The sequence below is a fragment of the Ambystoma mexicanum genome, chromosome 5q (genome assembly GCF_040938575.1).
Source record: "Ambystoma mexicanum isolate Mex_15411 chromosome 5q, UKY_AmexF1_1, whole genome shotgun sequence".
Classification (NCBI taxonomy): domain Eukaryota; kingdom Metazoa; phylum Chordata; class Amphibia; order Caudata; family Ambystomatidae; genus Ambystoma; species Ambystoma mexicanum.
Window position 1 is genome coordinate 580,745,608 of NC_090933.1, and position 13,546 is coordinate 580,759,153.

At 43.2% G+C, this 13,546-nt stretch overlaps 1 protein-coding gene across 2 annotated transcripts in view; it reads left to right on the forward strand.

The window, feature by feature from the left end:
- LOC138497518 (acyl-protein thioesterase 1) overlaps positions 1-13,546 on the forward strand; it is a 1,189,877-nt gene that overhangs the window by 255,789 nt on the left and 920,542 nt on the right. The window lies entirely within an intron of this gene.

Genomic DNA, 13,546 nt, shown 5'->3' on the forward strand with positions numbered 1-13,546 from the left:
TCGCCTACATATTTACCACCCCTGTAGTATGGGATATCCAGACTAGTATAGCATCTAGCTCCCATTCCACTAACCTCGCTTAACCTCAAATTACTTGGGCAGCGCTCTGTAGCTTCCTAGCAAGGTTTGTGCTATATATAACCAAATACAGTAACTGGGGGTCATCTCCAAGACCTTGACAGGATCCAGAGATTAAATGGGAAAAGTTGGAACCTGTTGCGGAATCATGCCCTGGAAGGTGATGTTCACCTGATAGGTGAACACTTGAAATGGAAAATAATATTTGCTGTTAAGTTTTAGGTAATACCTTGTGTGAAATCTTTGCTGCGAAGGTAATTTCCTACAGAAACTGAGAGTAAAAAATGCTTGCTAGTAGCATTTTGCTGCACCAAGGAGCCTTACAAGGCAACAAGCAGTGCAAGGTGGGCCAAGACCTCAACCAAGAGGAAACCCAAGAAAGGCCAAGAATCGTGCCAGGCGCTTTAACCCTGAGACTGCAACCTGAGATTTTTCCCTTACTGAATCTACTAGCAAAGCACAATGGCACTCACCCCCTCAGTTCTCCACACACACAGTGGACTATTTCTGTCTCACCAAAAGTAAATTAGCATCTGCCAAGAGCTGGTGGTGAGTGCAAATATTGAGGCCTGCTCTGAGTGAACCAAGGAGCAAGCTGGGTGCTATATTCCTGGGACTTTGGACATTAGATTAGGAAGCCTGGACTTGGACTCTGGGTCCCTTAGAGCAGGCCCCCCTGTTAAGTTCTCTGATGTGAGATACTGGGCAGATTTGATAAATATCAAGTCCTCTTGCTTACTCACAAATGCCTTTCTAACAATGCCCCAGCATACCTCCGTAATCAAATTGCTAAAACCGAATCTAGCAGGCCTACCCGGGCCTCCTACACCAGCCTAATCTCTACACCAAGATTTAGGAGACAGAAAGAGCTGGCGGCTCCAGCTTCCCAGTGATCGTGGCCACACTGTGGAACACCTTGCCTTTAACACTGAGGACTGACACATCCTTGTGGTCATTCCGCAAAGGCCTTAAAACTCGTCTTTTCAATCAAGATTCCCCCTAAGTGTCTCTGAGCTACAGGAATCCTCTTCTAGCATAGGATTCCACAGACAGAAATAAATAATTTCTTCAAGTCAAGTAACAAATTAGGGCCTGTAAATGTGTGTAAAGTGTATAATCTCAAAATAAATGTATTATAATGTATGCTCTTGCATGACTTATGTACTGTATCTTATGCCTGTATTACAATCAATGATGAAAAGTTGAATTATATGCCTGTAACCAACTTCTTAAACTCAAGAGCCTAGATACCTCTGGGTTTTGGGCGCTATAGAAATGCTCAAATAAATAAATTACATTTTAGTTTAGCTGTCCTTCCCAAGTTGCCGTTGGGACCCACAGAACATCTAGGCATTTTTCCAAACTTCCACCCTTAAGCGCTTGACTGATAAAGGTGCTGAACATTATCTGTTCTAAACACATTCTGTAGATCTCACATATTGCAATACTTCAACATAGAATGCATGCATAGTCCAAATATACCACTTTTGCATGCCTAAAATAACCTATTTAAGCTTGATTCAGCTACTGTGGTGGGGTGGGGAGTTGATGATAGCTTGAAGATGGGGGAAGGGAGGGAATACTTTGAAGGCTCCCTTAAATGTAGAAACACAACTGAGCAGGAAACATGAATGATGAAAGCATAGTCTGCATGTTGTACAGATGAGCTAATGTTCCTTGTTCCACTCTGGTATGCACCGTCCCTCTGCACTTTGGTTAAAAAGCTATAGACATTAACTGATAAAGATAATGCTACAACTTGAATGCTTGCAGGCTGGAATACAGACGCTTTCTTCTTTAAGTCCAGCAATGCTTTTCATATTACTTGTATTTCTTTCCTCTTTATTAGCATTTCTTGGCCTATATCTGTCAAAAGCAGACCCATCTGCTCATCAAATAGGATAGGTTTTAATTTAACTTCTTTGAAAATACCCAGCCTTTGTAGAATTGTGTAGTCCCACCACAGCAGTCCCAGCCTCTGTCTGTGGCACCTCTTTGTAGTCAAAATACCCAGCTATCCTGACCACCTCCTCACCCTCTTGGTCCACTGAAGTTCAATCCTGATATGGGCTTTCATCGACTGCAGGGGTGGGAGGAGACACACAATTGCCAGATTTTCATCTCTGTGCATGTTCTCCAGATTCTCTAGGTTTGATTGCCACTGTAATATCAAGCTTACTGCACAATGCTGAAGGGCTGCACATTTCTTGGGTTTCACTTGTTTGCTGTAGTTTGTTTTTCAGGGCACCATTCTGATCGCCATCTTTTCTTAGAAATATGTAAGGAACAGTTTTAATAATTTGTGACACATATTGTATTGAATATTGTTCATGAAGCGATCAAAGTATGCAAATACAGTAAAATGTCCAGACAAGGATTAGGATTCTAAACTGCCTCCCAGCCCATTCTTATTAATTTCAAATAACTTGTGTCATTAACTAGAACTATTGTATTCATCCACTGGTAGCCAAAACATGTTAACATATTCAGTAAATGTAAGGTTTGTCATCTTTTCCTAAGGTTGTTGAGGTTTGGGATCCCCAATCGCAAGGTATGAAAGAGAAATCGAGTGCCTAAGAATCGCACACATAAAATGCTTGTTTGAGAGTGCAACATTTTTTTTAACTGAGGCAATCGAAGCCAGGCTATGAATATTGGCTGCTTGTATTTTCTGAAGCTCCTGCAAATTTCAGTTTGGCTATCTAGCTGTTAAATAGGTTGGCAGCTGAAGGAAAATGGCAGTAGATGCTAAGCAGCACATGTTAAGTTAAATGTTGCCTTCAGAATTGAGCCAATATAGTGGTAAAAATGAAATGTTCTTGCTCTTGATGTATGTATATCGATTGCAAAGTATTGCTCCCACCCCACGTAATCGTCACAAACTGATCCCTCGGTCTCTTTCTCAGTCCCACTGGCCCTGCAGCGAACAACTGATATGCTCTTATCTGGGAGGGGGTGATCCCCTGTGATGCTAGTGCTGTTGTATGCCCCAACTTTTGACACCCAAGATGTCCCTCGAACATTACTTTCTGCGGCCTGACCCCCTTCCTAGCCCTTGCACCTTTTAATATTTAGCGACGTTCCCTCTTGCCCCTTAGCCCAGGCAGTTCCAGGTTCCCTTTGCTCCGTCCTCGCTCCTCTGGTCACAAAATAGTTTTACCTGCCTTTTAGGCCATTGCATATGCTAGCTGCAGTTAAGGTATTGTGTATGCTTGTCTACAGCTGTCGGCTTGTCCTCATGTGCGGCCCTATCGCAGGCGTGATAGCGATAATGTAGAGGAGACTAGCGTGAAATCAAAGCTCAATGTTCTCCTTCGACTGAACCACTGAAATGAGTGAGGATCCAGTGCCTCATGTCCACTAAAGATGATGTCACTAAGAAAACCCAATACTCTTGCAGCTATCGCTATTCGGGCAGCAGGTTCAAGACTCATTTCAAGACTCCAATCATGTTATGTTATTTGGCATTTATATAGCGCTCTATATATCATTGGTATGAAAGTGCTGGTAGACTGAACGCCCTCGGGGACTGCAGTCCAGGCCAATCTAGAGAGTAGGGTGTAGTAGGGTGCACCGATTTTCTGCGTAGCTGATGCAATTTCCTGATGGTGGAGCTGCTTTCTAGCATTAGGTGTGGTGGTATTTGATATCAGTTGAATGTGTGCAGTCTGGAGGGATGTCACCAAGACTGGGTTTTGGCTGCGTTAGGCTTTTGTAGGACGCTTATGTGTGCAGCTAGGCCCGAATTTCGTGGGTATAGATACGTTTTATCAGAAGGTGTTGAGGTGTTCATGGAGTATTGTTCGTATGTGAGCAGCTAGGCCGAATTGATCGAGGGGTGTAGCTGTGCTCTAATTGTGTGTTGGTGTAGAGTAGAGAGAGAGCATAGTGATAGGAGAGGTGAGTGTCTGGGTGGAGTTCTGATCTAAAACTAGCTCGGTATTCCCGATTTCAAGTGCGCGTTTGGGTTTGCTGCGTTCAGAGTAAACTTATTAGTGACTTAATAGGTCCTTTCAGTGGTGTCATTGCTACTGATCTCGTTGAACATTTGTCATCGGTTTGCAGGTCTCAGTCACCTTAGATGGTCTTAGTCAGTTTAATGGAAAGAGACAGGTTTTTAGAGCTTTGCTGAAGGTCATGTAGTCTTGGGTGTGTCGAATATGGGGGGGAGTAAGTTCCACAGAGTTGGCGCTAAGGTTGAGAAGGCGGATCCCCCAATCCTTACAGAATTAGAGATGGAATCACTAGAAAGATGGCAGTGCTTGATCTTAGGGTGCGAGAAGGGAGGTAGGTTTTTTAACTTTTCTTTTATGTACATTGGGCCGGTCTTGTGCACTGCTCGGTGAATAATGCAATGGGTCTTGAAGGTGGGCCTTCGTCCGACTGGGAGCCAGTTTAGGGTTCGGAGAGCGGGTGAGACGTGGTCTCTGTGTCCCAGGGAGAGGAGGAGTTTGGCGGCAGCGTTTTGGGCTCTTTGAAGTTTATTGAGTTGGTATGCTGGTGCTCCCAGGTAAAGGGCTTGACATATCAATAGACATAACAGTGGCGAGTCTTTTGGGGTAGGAAGGTAAGGAAAGATGTGTCTAAGAAGTTTGAGGTGGTAGTGACATCGTTTTGAAACATTGTTGCTCTGGCGGGAGAGGGTTAGGCCAGAGTCCATCGTGCAGCCTAGGTTTTTGACTATATTGGAGGGATGGGGTGGTGGGCTGAGGGAGGGGGGCCATGGGAGAAGGGAAGTATTGCTGCATACCATGATTTCAGTTTTGTCGGGGTTCAGGAGGAGGTGGTTTATTGGGTCCAGTCGAGAGGAGCTCCAGTGTAGACCAGAAAGTCCCATCATACCCCAGTACCTTTCTGTGAGGAAAAGGTGAAACCATCAGGGAAAACAAAGACCATCCCTAAATTCCACATGAGTTTTACCCCTCTTTCCTCAAAAGCCACTTTTCAACAACCCTACATTCAAACCCCTTTTCATGACAAAAATCCACATCTTTATCCTTTTTTTTTTTGTATAACACCACAATTCCATAATCCCATTCCCCTATTAAAATACCCAAGGACTGGGAAGAAAAAGAGGCAGATGGGAGTCATGAGGATAACCCATAGGAATCCAGGACCAATGGATTCCTATGGACAGTCTCCATGTTGTCCCGATAAGGAGGTCAGGCAGGGAGGGACTACTACTCACACCTGACTCCAATCCACTCTATCTTCGAGTATAAAATCAGCAGCCAGAAACAGCATTTGGAGCGGGCTGGGGATGCTGGAAGGTGCCGAGAAGCCAGAGGAAGATAAAGTGAACAGCAGAGACCCTGGGAGACCTGGAGGAGGTAACCGCCCAGACACTGGACCTTTGAACACAGGGGAGGCTGCAGTGTGGAGAGGGAACTGTACCTCCAGGAGGCAAAACCAGCGCCAGCTGGGGTCTCCTGGCGGTGCCACACCAGAGCTCCTCCCTTGGGCCAAGCAGGCAAGACCAGGTCTCTGTTAAGACCCTGACCTCAATACACATCCCCATTGAAACTCCTGCAGCTCCTAAAGCCATTAAATGCCATTTTGGGGAGCTTTGAGGTGGGAGCAAAATACACTGCAGTGCATTCTGGGACTGGAAGTCGAAAACTGGTTCTTTGTGAAAACTGAGAGGGGTCCAAGCCCGGCTGAGGGAGACCTTTGTGTAGATTACAGAGGGGTCCGAACCCGACGGAGAGAGAACCCTAAGAACTTTTGGGGAGAAGTCAGGGAACACAGGGAGGACCCGGAAAGCCAGAGTGCATAAAAATGAGCTTTGAGAGACCGGAAAAGAACGTGAAGCCAAGATGCTGACTCAGAGCGAGCGAGAGGCAGTGGCATGGCGAGGGAGACCCATCTCCAGGTAGCCGGTGAGTTGAGAGAACTCGTGCAAGGCTGAGCTGTGTTGAACAAAGGTTACCAGCGGCAAGAGTGTCACTGATGAAAGATTGGTGAAACCGCAAGTGAGGCGATCCAGATAAAAGGGGAACATTGGAGAAGACAGGAAGAAAGACACCCTTTTTTTACATGATAGCAGGGTGGTCCGGCACCACGTGGGTGCCCAGTCGAAAGATCTCTGCCAGGATGGTATACTGCAAATAGAACTTTTGAGATTGGATAGAAAGATCAAAGTGGTCCTGCAAGGGTCTAAGAAAAATCCCTAGCACAATCGAAAGTCTTCCATCCCAGGAAATGCCCAAGAGAATGAAAGAAAGGCTTGCGCCCGGTCTTGGGGAGCCTGCAGCAGTGACAAACATATAGTATTGAAGTTACTCAAGTCAAAGGACATTACGATCAGTGAAAGGAAGGTCTGAGCCTGAACGAGGGGGCCCTACAGTGTCTTTGAAAGTGAAGCGAGTCCGAGCACAGCTGAGGGAGACGCCGGGGTGGATGATCCACCCGATATGTGCTATAAGCGAAAGGAAGAGAACTTTATGTTGTTGAATCTTTTCGGTTGAACAAGACTTTCTGCGAGCGAGAGACAATGTGTACTGTTAAGAGACCCTAGCTTAGAAGGTCCTGCCGTGCCTTAGAGACTGCCTCCTCGTGCTAAAAATAGCCGGAGTGTGCTATAGAGCCCGAGTGCTCTCTTACCCCATGCTAAAAACGTGGGGAAAGGGAACTTTATTTCTCTACCCTTCTGACATTTTGGACACTGTTCTTTTTTGCATTTCATACCCCTTTCACGTTTTGTTGTATTTCAAGGTAGGGATAGGCAATAGGCTTTTTAGTATAGGAACCTTTTATTTTGACAAGGCTCGACTAGGACTGCGCTATTATTATTTGATGGTCGTAGCTTGCTCCCATCTGTAGATTTAGAAATTAGATGGGCGTTTTTCACACCCTTTTTAAGTCAATCAACACCCTTGAACTGTGATCACTTGTGTCTGTCGTCTTACTGTTGATACCATGGTTTCCTTACAGTTGGTAGTGAATTTCTGAGATTTTTATGGAATCTAAATCTGACCAAAGAAATTCTCCTTGAACTTTCTGTAGGGTTGAGAATTTTATAGAAACAATAAAGCATTAGGTGCTGGAATGTCATGTGCATCAGCTTATTATTATTTACTAAATACTTTTAAAAAAAATGTTCACTCCCTAGATCGTATTGACTTGGTATATTTGTGGGAGAGATGTTTGGGAGTCTCTGTAACCTCAGATATGATTGCTGTGGGGTTTCCTGAGGTCTTTTCATTTATTAGAATAGAACAAATATTGGCAAATTCCCTTTAAAGAAATAATTGAAATCTTTTCTGAAATGGTTTGTTTGAATTTTGGTAATTGCTGTTTTTATTAGGAAAGCATAAAGAAATGTTTGTTTCATTTGTTCTTTAAGAAATATTGATTTTAAGCTTTTTGTATAAATAATGCATTGCATATGTTTCTTTCTTGTATAATATTAAAGGTTGATTTTATTAACCATATAACAATTTTAAAAAAATATGTAATTATCTATTAAAGATAATTGGGCTTTCAGCGTGCCTCCCAATAAGACCACATTGTTGGCATAAGCAAAAATGGGCAACCTAAGCGTGGCAAATTGAAAAATCCGGCACCACTTTTTCCATCATCCTTGTAATACACATGTTTACAGATTGAACAGGTTGCCTCCAAACCACAAAGTCAAATGTGGAGAAAAGATCCATGAAAGACCAACATAATAATTTACCTTTCTTTTTAACATATTTAGATAGAACTAATTTATAGGTTTGCGGCTTGAATAATTGCTTCCATATCTTACCAAAAGCACAATTGAGTAATGATGATGTGTTATTTATATAGCGCCTTAATCCAAAGCACCTGTATCTGCCTGTATTGACTTTTCATTGAACCATCCCGGAATTCTCACATGACGTAGGCAACCTAGCACTTTCGAAGCTCCATCCAGCAATTATATTGGATGGTACAATCCATATAATGATTTCTTTTCCCTTTTTCATGTAACGCAATAATCATCCTGAGTTTCCAACTTTGGGGAAAGGAAAGTGTGCCACTTACGGCCTTAAAAGCACAGAAGGAATGATGGAAGTTAACCTGGCCAAAACGGTATCTATGGTCTGTAATATACAATGCAAGCAATAAGTATTGCTTGACTATCATGGATAGAAAATCAGACAGGTAGAGTAATGTGAATACCTTGGTTTAAGGTTAACGGCAAATGGCTCTTGGTTGGGAGCCCTGTCGATTGTGATAGCTGTATCCTAAGTCAAAACTCTGTCACTAACTTAACATTTTCAATAAATGTGGGGTGAGAGTTGTGCTGGAAACCTTAGAAGTATATAAGATACAGGCTTAACACTCAGGGCGGAATATTGGGATTTATGCCTCCAACCAGGCTATTGAGAAGAGCAAAAACAAAGGATTTAAAAAATGAAGCTAGTCACTAGTGTGCGCACCAACTATCCCCCATTACTCTGCGTTTAGTTTGTTACCCATGATGCATGCTGTCTGGTTAAGAGCCCTGCTTTTTTTGCTCCTTATCAACACAACAGCCAAATTGGCGCTACAGAAAAACATAATGTGGAAACTACGGAGACAAAAGAGGATCATAAGGTTATAAATGAATATTTTGGGTATCCATAACGCTGCTATTATATGACGTAAGAATGCCTTATCTATGGAAAGAAGATGGTGTATAATTGAATGTGCTTCTTAGTAACTTTAAGACGAACTATGAGTAGTGGTTTATGTGCCATTTTCCTGGGCAGTGCCAAATTAGGGCCTAAGTCTATCAAGTATTTCTGCACAAATTTCTTTAGTGTATGCAAGTCATATTTGGAGTGGATATTATGTCTGAGAAAGCAGGCTTTGCTTGCACAATCTAGATTTGTTAACCCTCGCAACAATTGCGGTAAAATGGGCTTGAAAGACATCGGACAGTTGTCTGTTTTGTGTAAATGCAAGTGAAACAGTATGTCACTTTTTTATGTTTCTGTCCGATCTACAAAGGTTATAGAAGAATATTTGTGCTGCCCCCTATTGTTTCTAATAATATTAAGAGCTCTAGAGCAGTCTGCATTTTTTAGTCCTCATTATCCATCAATATCCGCTTTATTTCGACAGATGTCATTAAAGCAGTACATATAACATTGCAATACAATCAGTCAATAGAATGGCAACCGATAATGCAATATATAAATATTTACCAATCATTATATAGGTTTGGCACCATGAACACTAAACAGACCTATCAAGGGGTATACAAAAATGATGTAGTAATAACATTGGGCCATTTAATTATTTGCAGCCAGACTCTATAGATGAAGTTTGCCGCGGCTAGGGGAATTTTAATATGTGTAGTTTATCTACAAATGTTTATGGCATCACTGACACAATGATGCCAAATCATTTCCTTAAAGGGATCAGATAAGCAGCTTGCAAATCTTTAAATAAAGAACAAAAGAATAAAAAATAATAAAATGACTCGATGCCAATACAGCACAAGCAGGTTCTGTTGGAGATCAAATTCCACTTATTCTTTACACAGCCTATAGGTAGTGTACCTAACCTAAAATAACGATCTTGCAAATTGCGGATTAAAAATGTCCAGGTAGTATCCAAGAACACTTAGATAACCAATAATTGCTTAGAGGTTCAGATCATTGGCAATCTGACCTGGCTGATTCTTTGATTAGACTCCATGAATGTTAATTTAATCAAATGGTTGGTGTTGCTGTTAACAGTAGAATGATTGGACCAGAAATCTAAAAGATTCAATTTCAGAAGAAGGGAATTAACACTAAGTCATTGAAGGACCACCCTGCTGGTTCAGAACATCAATAAGCCTTTCACGAAATTTGGATAGGAGTGCGGATGACCAAATTCTGGAACAAAATAACAGTGGCTTAAGTATCACATCTTGGTCAACATGGTAACATTAAGGTCCATTGTTTCGAGAAGTATTTGGAGTACTCTTCTGCAAACATAAACATTTTTTAAGGAATGCATTCTCTATTATGAATAACTTATGATCATTAATGTAGACCTCAGGCAGCACCATAAAGGGAATATGATTTTGCCTTGGCGTGGTAGACATCTAGAGATGGACAAACAGCACCATTGCCATTAACTCCAGCAAATTGGACAATAGCATTACTTGATCTATCAAGAGTTGGTCCTGCTTTTTCTATTTGGTTGACCCAAGAGTACTTGCTGGTGAATCTAATGCCCAAGTTATCATACTCGGCCACCTCTTCAAGGATATTGTCTCCTATGGTGTTATGCAAGTTTATCATTTTTTTCCAGGCACATGGAAGGCCATGGTCTTGGTTTTAGTCATGTTGATTTGTATACCAGTCTCTTGGCCGAATTCTTTAAAAACAGCACACTGTTTATGTAATCCAGTTGGCATCATAGATATTATACTGCGTCATCCGCAAGTAAGCAGAATCCTTTCATGACCTAGCACATGCTGTATGAGTGCAGAAGTGGGACTCTGATACAGAGTGGTCATTGTGGTTAGTATACACTTTTATTCCAGTGATGAAAATGAAAATAAACCTCTATCTTTCCCTAAATCTGATGGGTTTTCCTGCCTCAACTAGAATTACTAATGTCAGTCGAAATGTCAAAAGCAAGAGTTCACAGTCCTACGTCAGAATTCTAGCTCTGTACCTCATACTCTTTTAATCTAAATGAAAAGAAGGATGTCTTCTTACTCCAGAAGAATGGCCCCTTCCCCTGCACAAAATGGCAGTTCTTGTTTTATAAAGTTCTTAAAGTGCAAACTCAGCTGTTGGGGGGGAAATCTCTCACTTACCCAGCCTTCCTCGGGATTCTGGTACAGTTCGTCAGCTGCTGTGGGGATGTCTCCCTTCCCCAGCCTTCCATTGGCTCATAACAGTTAATTGGTGGGGGAATGTCTCCTTTCTCCAACTGGCCTTTCTCAGTTTTCTCCAGACTCAGGTGGGTCCCTGACCCTGGTTGGCAGACCTGGTTCCTTTCTCTACCAAGTCTCTTAGGCTCCAACACAGACTTGGTTTACTCGCCTGCCAAATGCTGTGTTCATATTTACCACTCTCTGTTCTCTTCAGTCTCCTAACATACATACTTGGCTTACGCTCCTGCCAAGTATTGTCTGCATATGTATTGTTCTCACAGTTCTCTTTGCCTTCTCCCCTTTAATTGACAGCCCTGGGTCATCTTCCCTCCAACTACTGCCACGAGGAAGTTTAGGTATCCATGTTACGTGATATGTCCTTTTCATGTACTGGTTCCAGACCCTATTCTCATATTTATATTGCTTTGCTTTTCTTAATGTCCCATAGGGGTTATCCTCTTTTCCCCATTCTTCCTGTACTGTTGACTTTAGGGTTCTTCGTACCCTCTGGGGACCCCATCCATATACTCAGCCACCCAAATACCTTTATGGTCTTGACTGCAGCCCTCTGGACGGTCGCGGCCTTCCCCGTTCCTTTCTTCGGCTCGCTGGGCCTCTGGGGCACTTCTCAGCTTGCCTCAGCGGCTCCTGTCCCTTTTCGGCATGTAACTTGTAGTTGGACCGCGTGGTCCTGCAATACCACGCTGCTGGTGCTCTCCCCAGCCGACTTTCTCCTTCTCTTGCCATGTACCTGGGATACTGCTTCTCACCGTTCCGCATCCTGGTCTTGCCCTGCTGTTCTCCGCGGTGAGCATTTGCTCTTTTATCCTCGTGGAACTGCACTTCTTCCTCGTCGCAGTCATTTGGCTTGAATCTTTATAACAACTACCTCCACTCTGCCTCGTCTCAGTCTACTTGCTGAGTTCTATAGAAGTATACCGCTAGGAGGGTAGCGGTGGAGAAAGAGGGGGTGAAGAGGAGGTCTAGGTGTTAGGTGATACTGTGTTCTCCCAGAATAGCTGTCACTGGTCCCATTGGAGGTTTTCCCTCCTATGAGATCTACCCGCTGAGTACTACCCCCAGGGGGGACTATCGGGTAGCGGCCTCACCTCATTTGCCTCATAGGAAGGGGCTCCCCCTATGGAAGTAGTGACGACATCTTGGGCTTCATCACAATGTGCATCAACGTTTGCCCTGTCCTGCCCTCTGCAGTAATTCAAAAAGTGGGTTTATAAGTAGACAGAACAACATCTGTGCCAGGACACCCCGCTGGCGTACTCCCTTCTCAGTGGGAAAAGGTTCAGTCTGTCCTCCTACGAGGCACCACCTGATGGGTCACCAATCTCTCCCAAAGTCTATTGTGAGGGACACAAAGCAAAAAGGTTGAACTTTCTTAGGATTGCAAACTTTTGCAATTATAGGTAAAATCTAAAGCATTGGTCGATTGTAGTAAGACCTCTTTGAAAGCTAGCCTGGCGATAAACAATAGCATTACATGATTTAATCCAGGTTAATAAACGACCCAGCAGCACTCTAGCATAGATTTTGCCAACTGTGTCAAGCAAGGAGATGTGCCTAAAGTTGTTCATTGTTTCTATCGCCTTTTTGAACAATGGATATATTTTTGCCCTTGTCCAGGAATTAGGCACTGAAGCTGAAACTGCTAAAATATCAAACAGTTATAATAAGGTGGATGCCACTCCTACTCCACTTCGATCCTCTGCGCAAGTGGCCAGGGAAAGGCTATCGCTCTTGGATCCTGACCCTGGTGTTGGAGAAGCGAGGGAACCGTTGGACGAGGCATTGTATCCCCCTTTTCCCCATTGATGACAAATCTAATCCTCCCCCGGCGTGTATGGGCTATTTTAAGCTAGCACCCCTAATTTTTCCACACATGACTTGTGAAAGTACTGGGACAAGAAAGAGGCAACTGGGAGTAATGCACACTAACATACACCACTTTGGTACTGAGACGAGGAAGAGGGCCTCAGAGGAGTACCATTGTAAACATCACGCATGTCTTGCTAATCAGCCTAACTATAGTGAGGCAATTAAGGAAAAGGATTCACACCAGAAACCCCTTCACACCACTCGGTGTATGAAAGAGCTGTGTGCAGGAAGGTGAGAGGCGAGATGCTGATAAAAGCTGTGGTGAGCCATGTTGCAGCAGTAGAAGCACACCGAGGACTGAAGCTGCTGAGGGTCCGAGCAATTGTGAAGCAGGAGCTCCGTGGCACAGAGTCGAGGCGAAGGAACGAGACCAAATGAGGGGTTGTTCTAGTACCCGAGTGGTTGCGTGCCTTGTTAAAGGAACAGGCACATTTTTGAAAGTCTCCGAACAGACAAAGCCTTCCTTTTGAACTAATTAATGTGTTGTTGAAGTGTTTGCGCACCTAAGAAGAAAAGTTATTAAATCCAATGCATATTGAATACCGAACTAAACAAATCAAATTCAAATTGAATACCAAACCAAAATGAAACTTGAAGAAAGCCAATACATATTAATTGCTGAGCTTAAGAGAAACTTAACATTGAAGCAAACCAGTAAACTTTGAATACTGACTGCATGGGGAACAACAAATGGATTCAAAGCTCAACTCTGAACAGAACACAAGATTGCATAAATATCTGAACTGCATA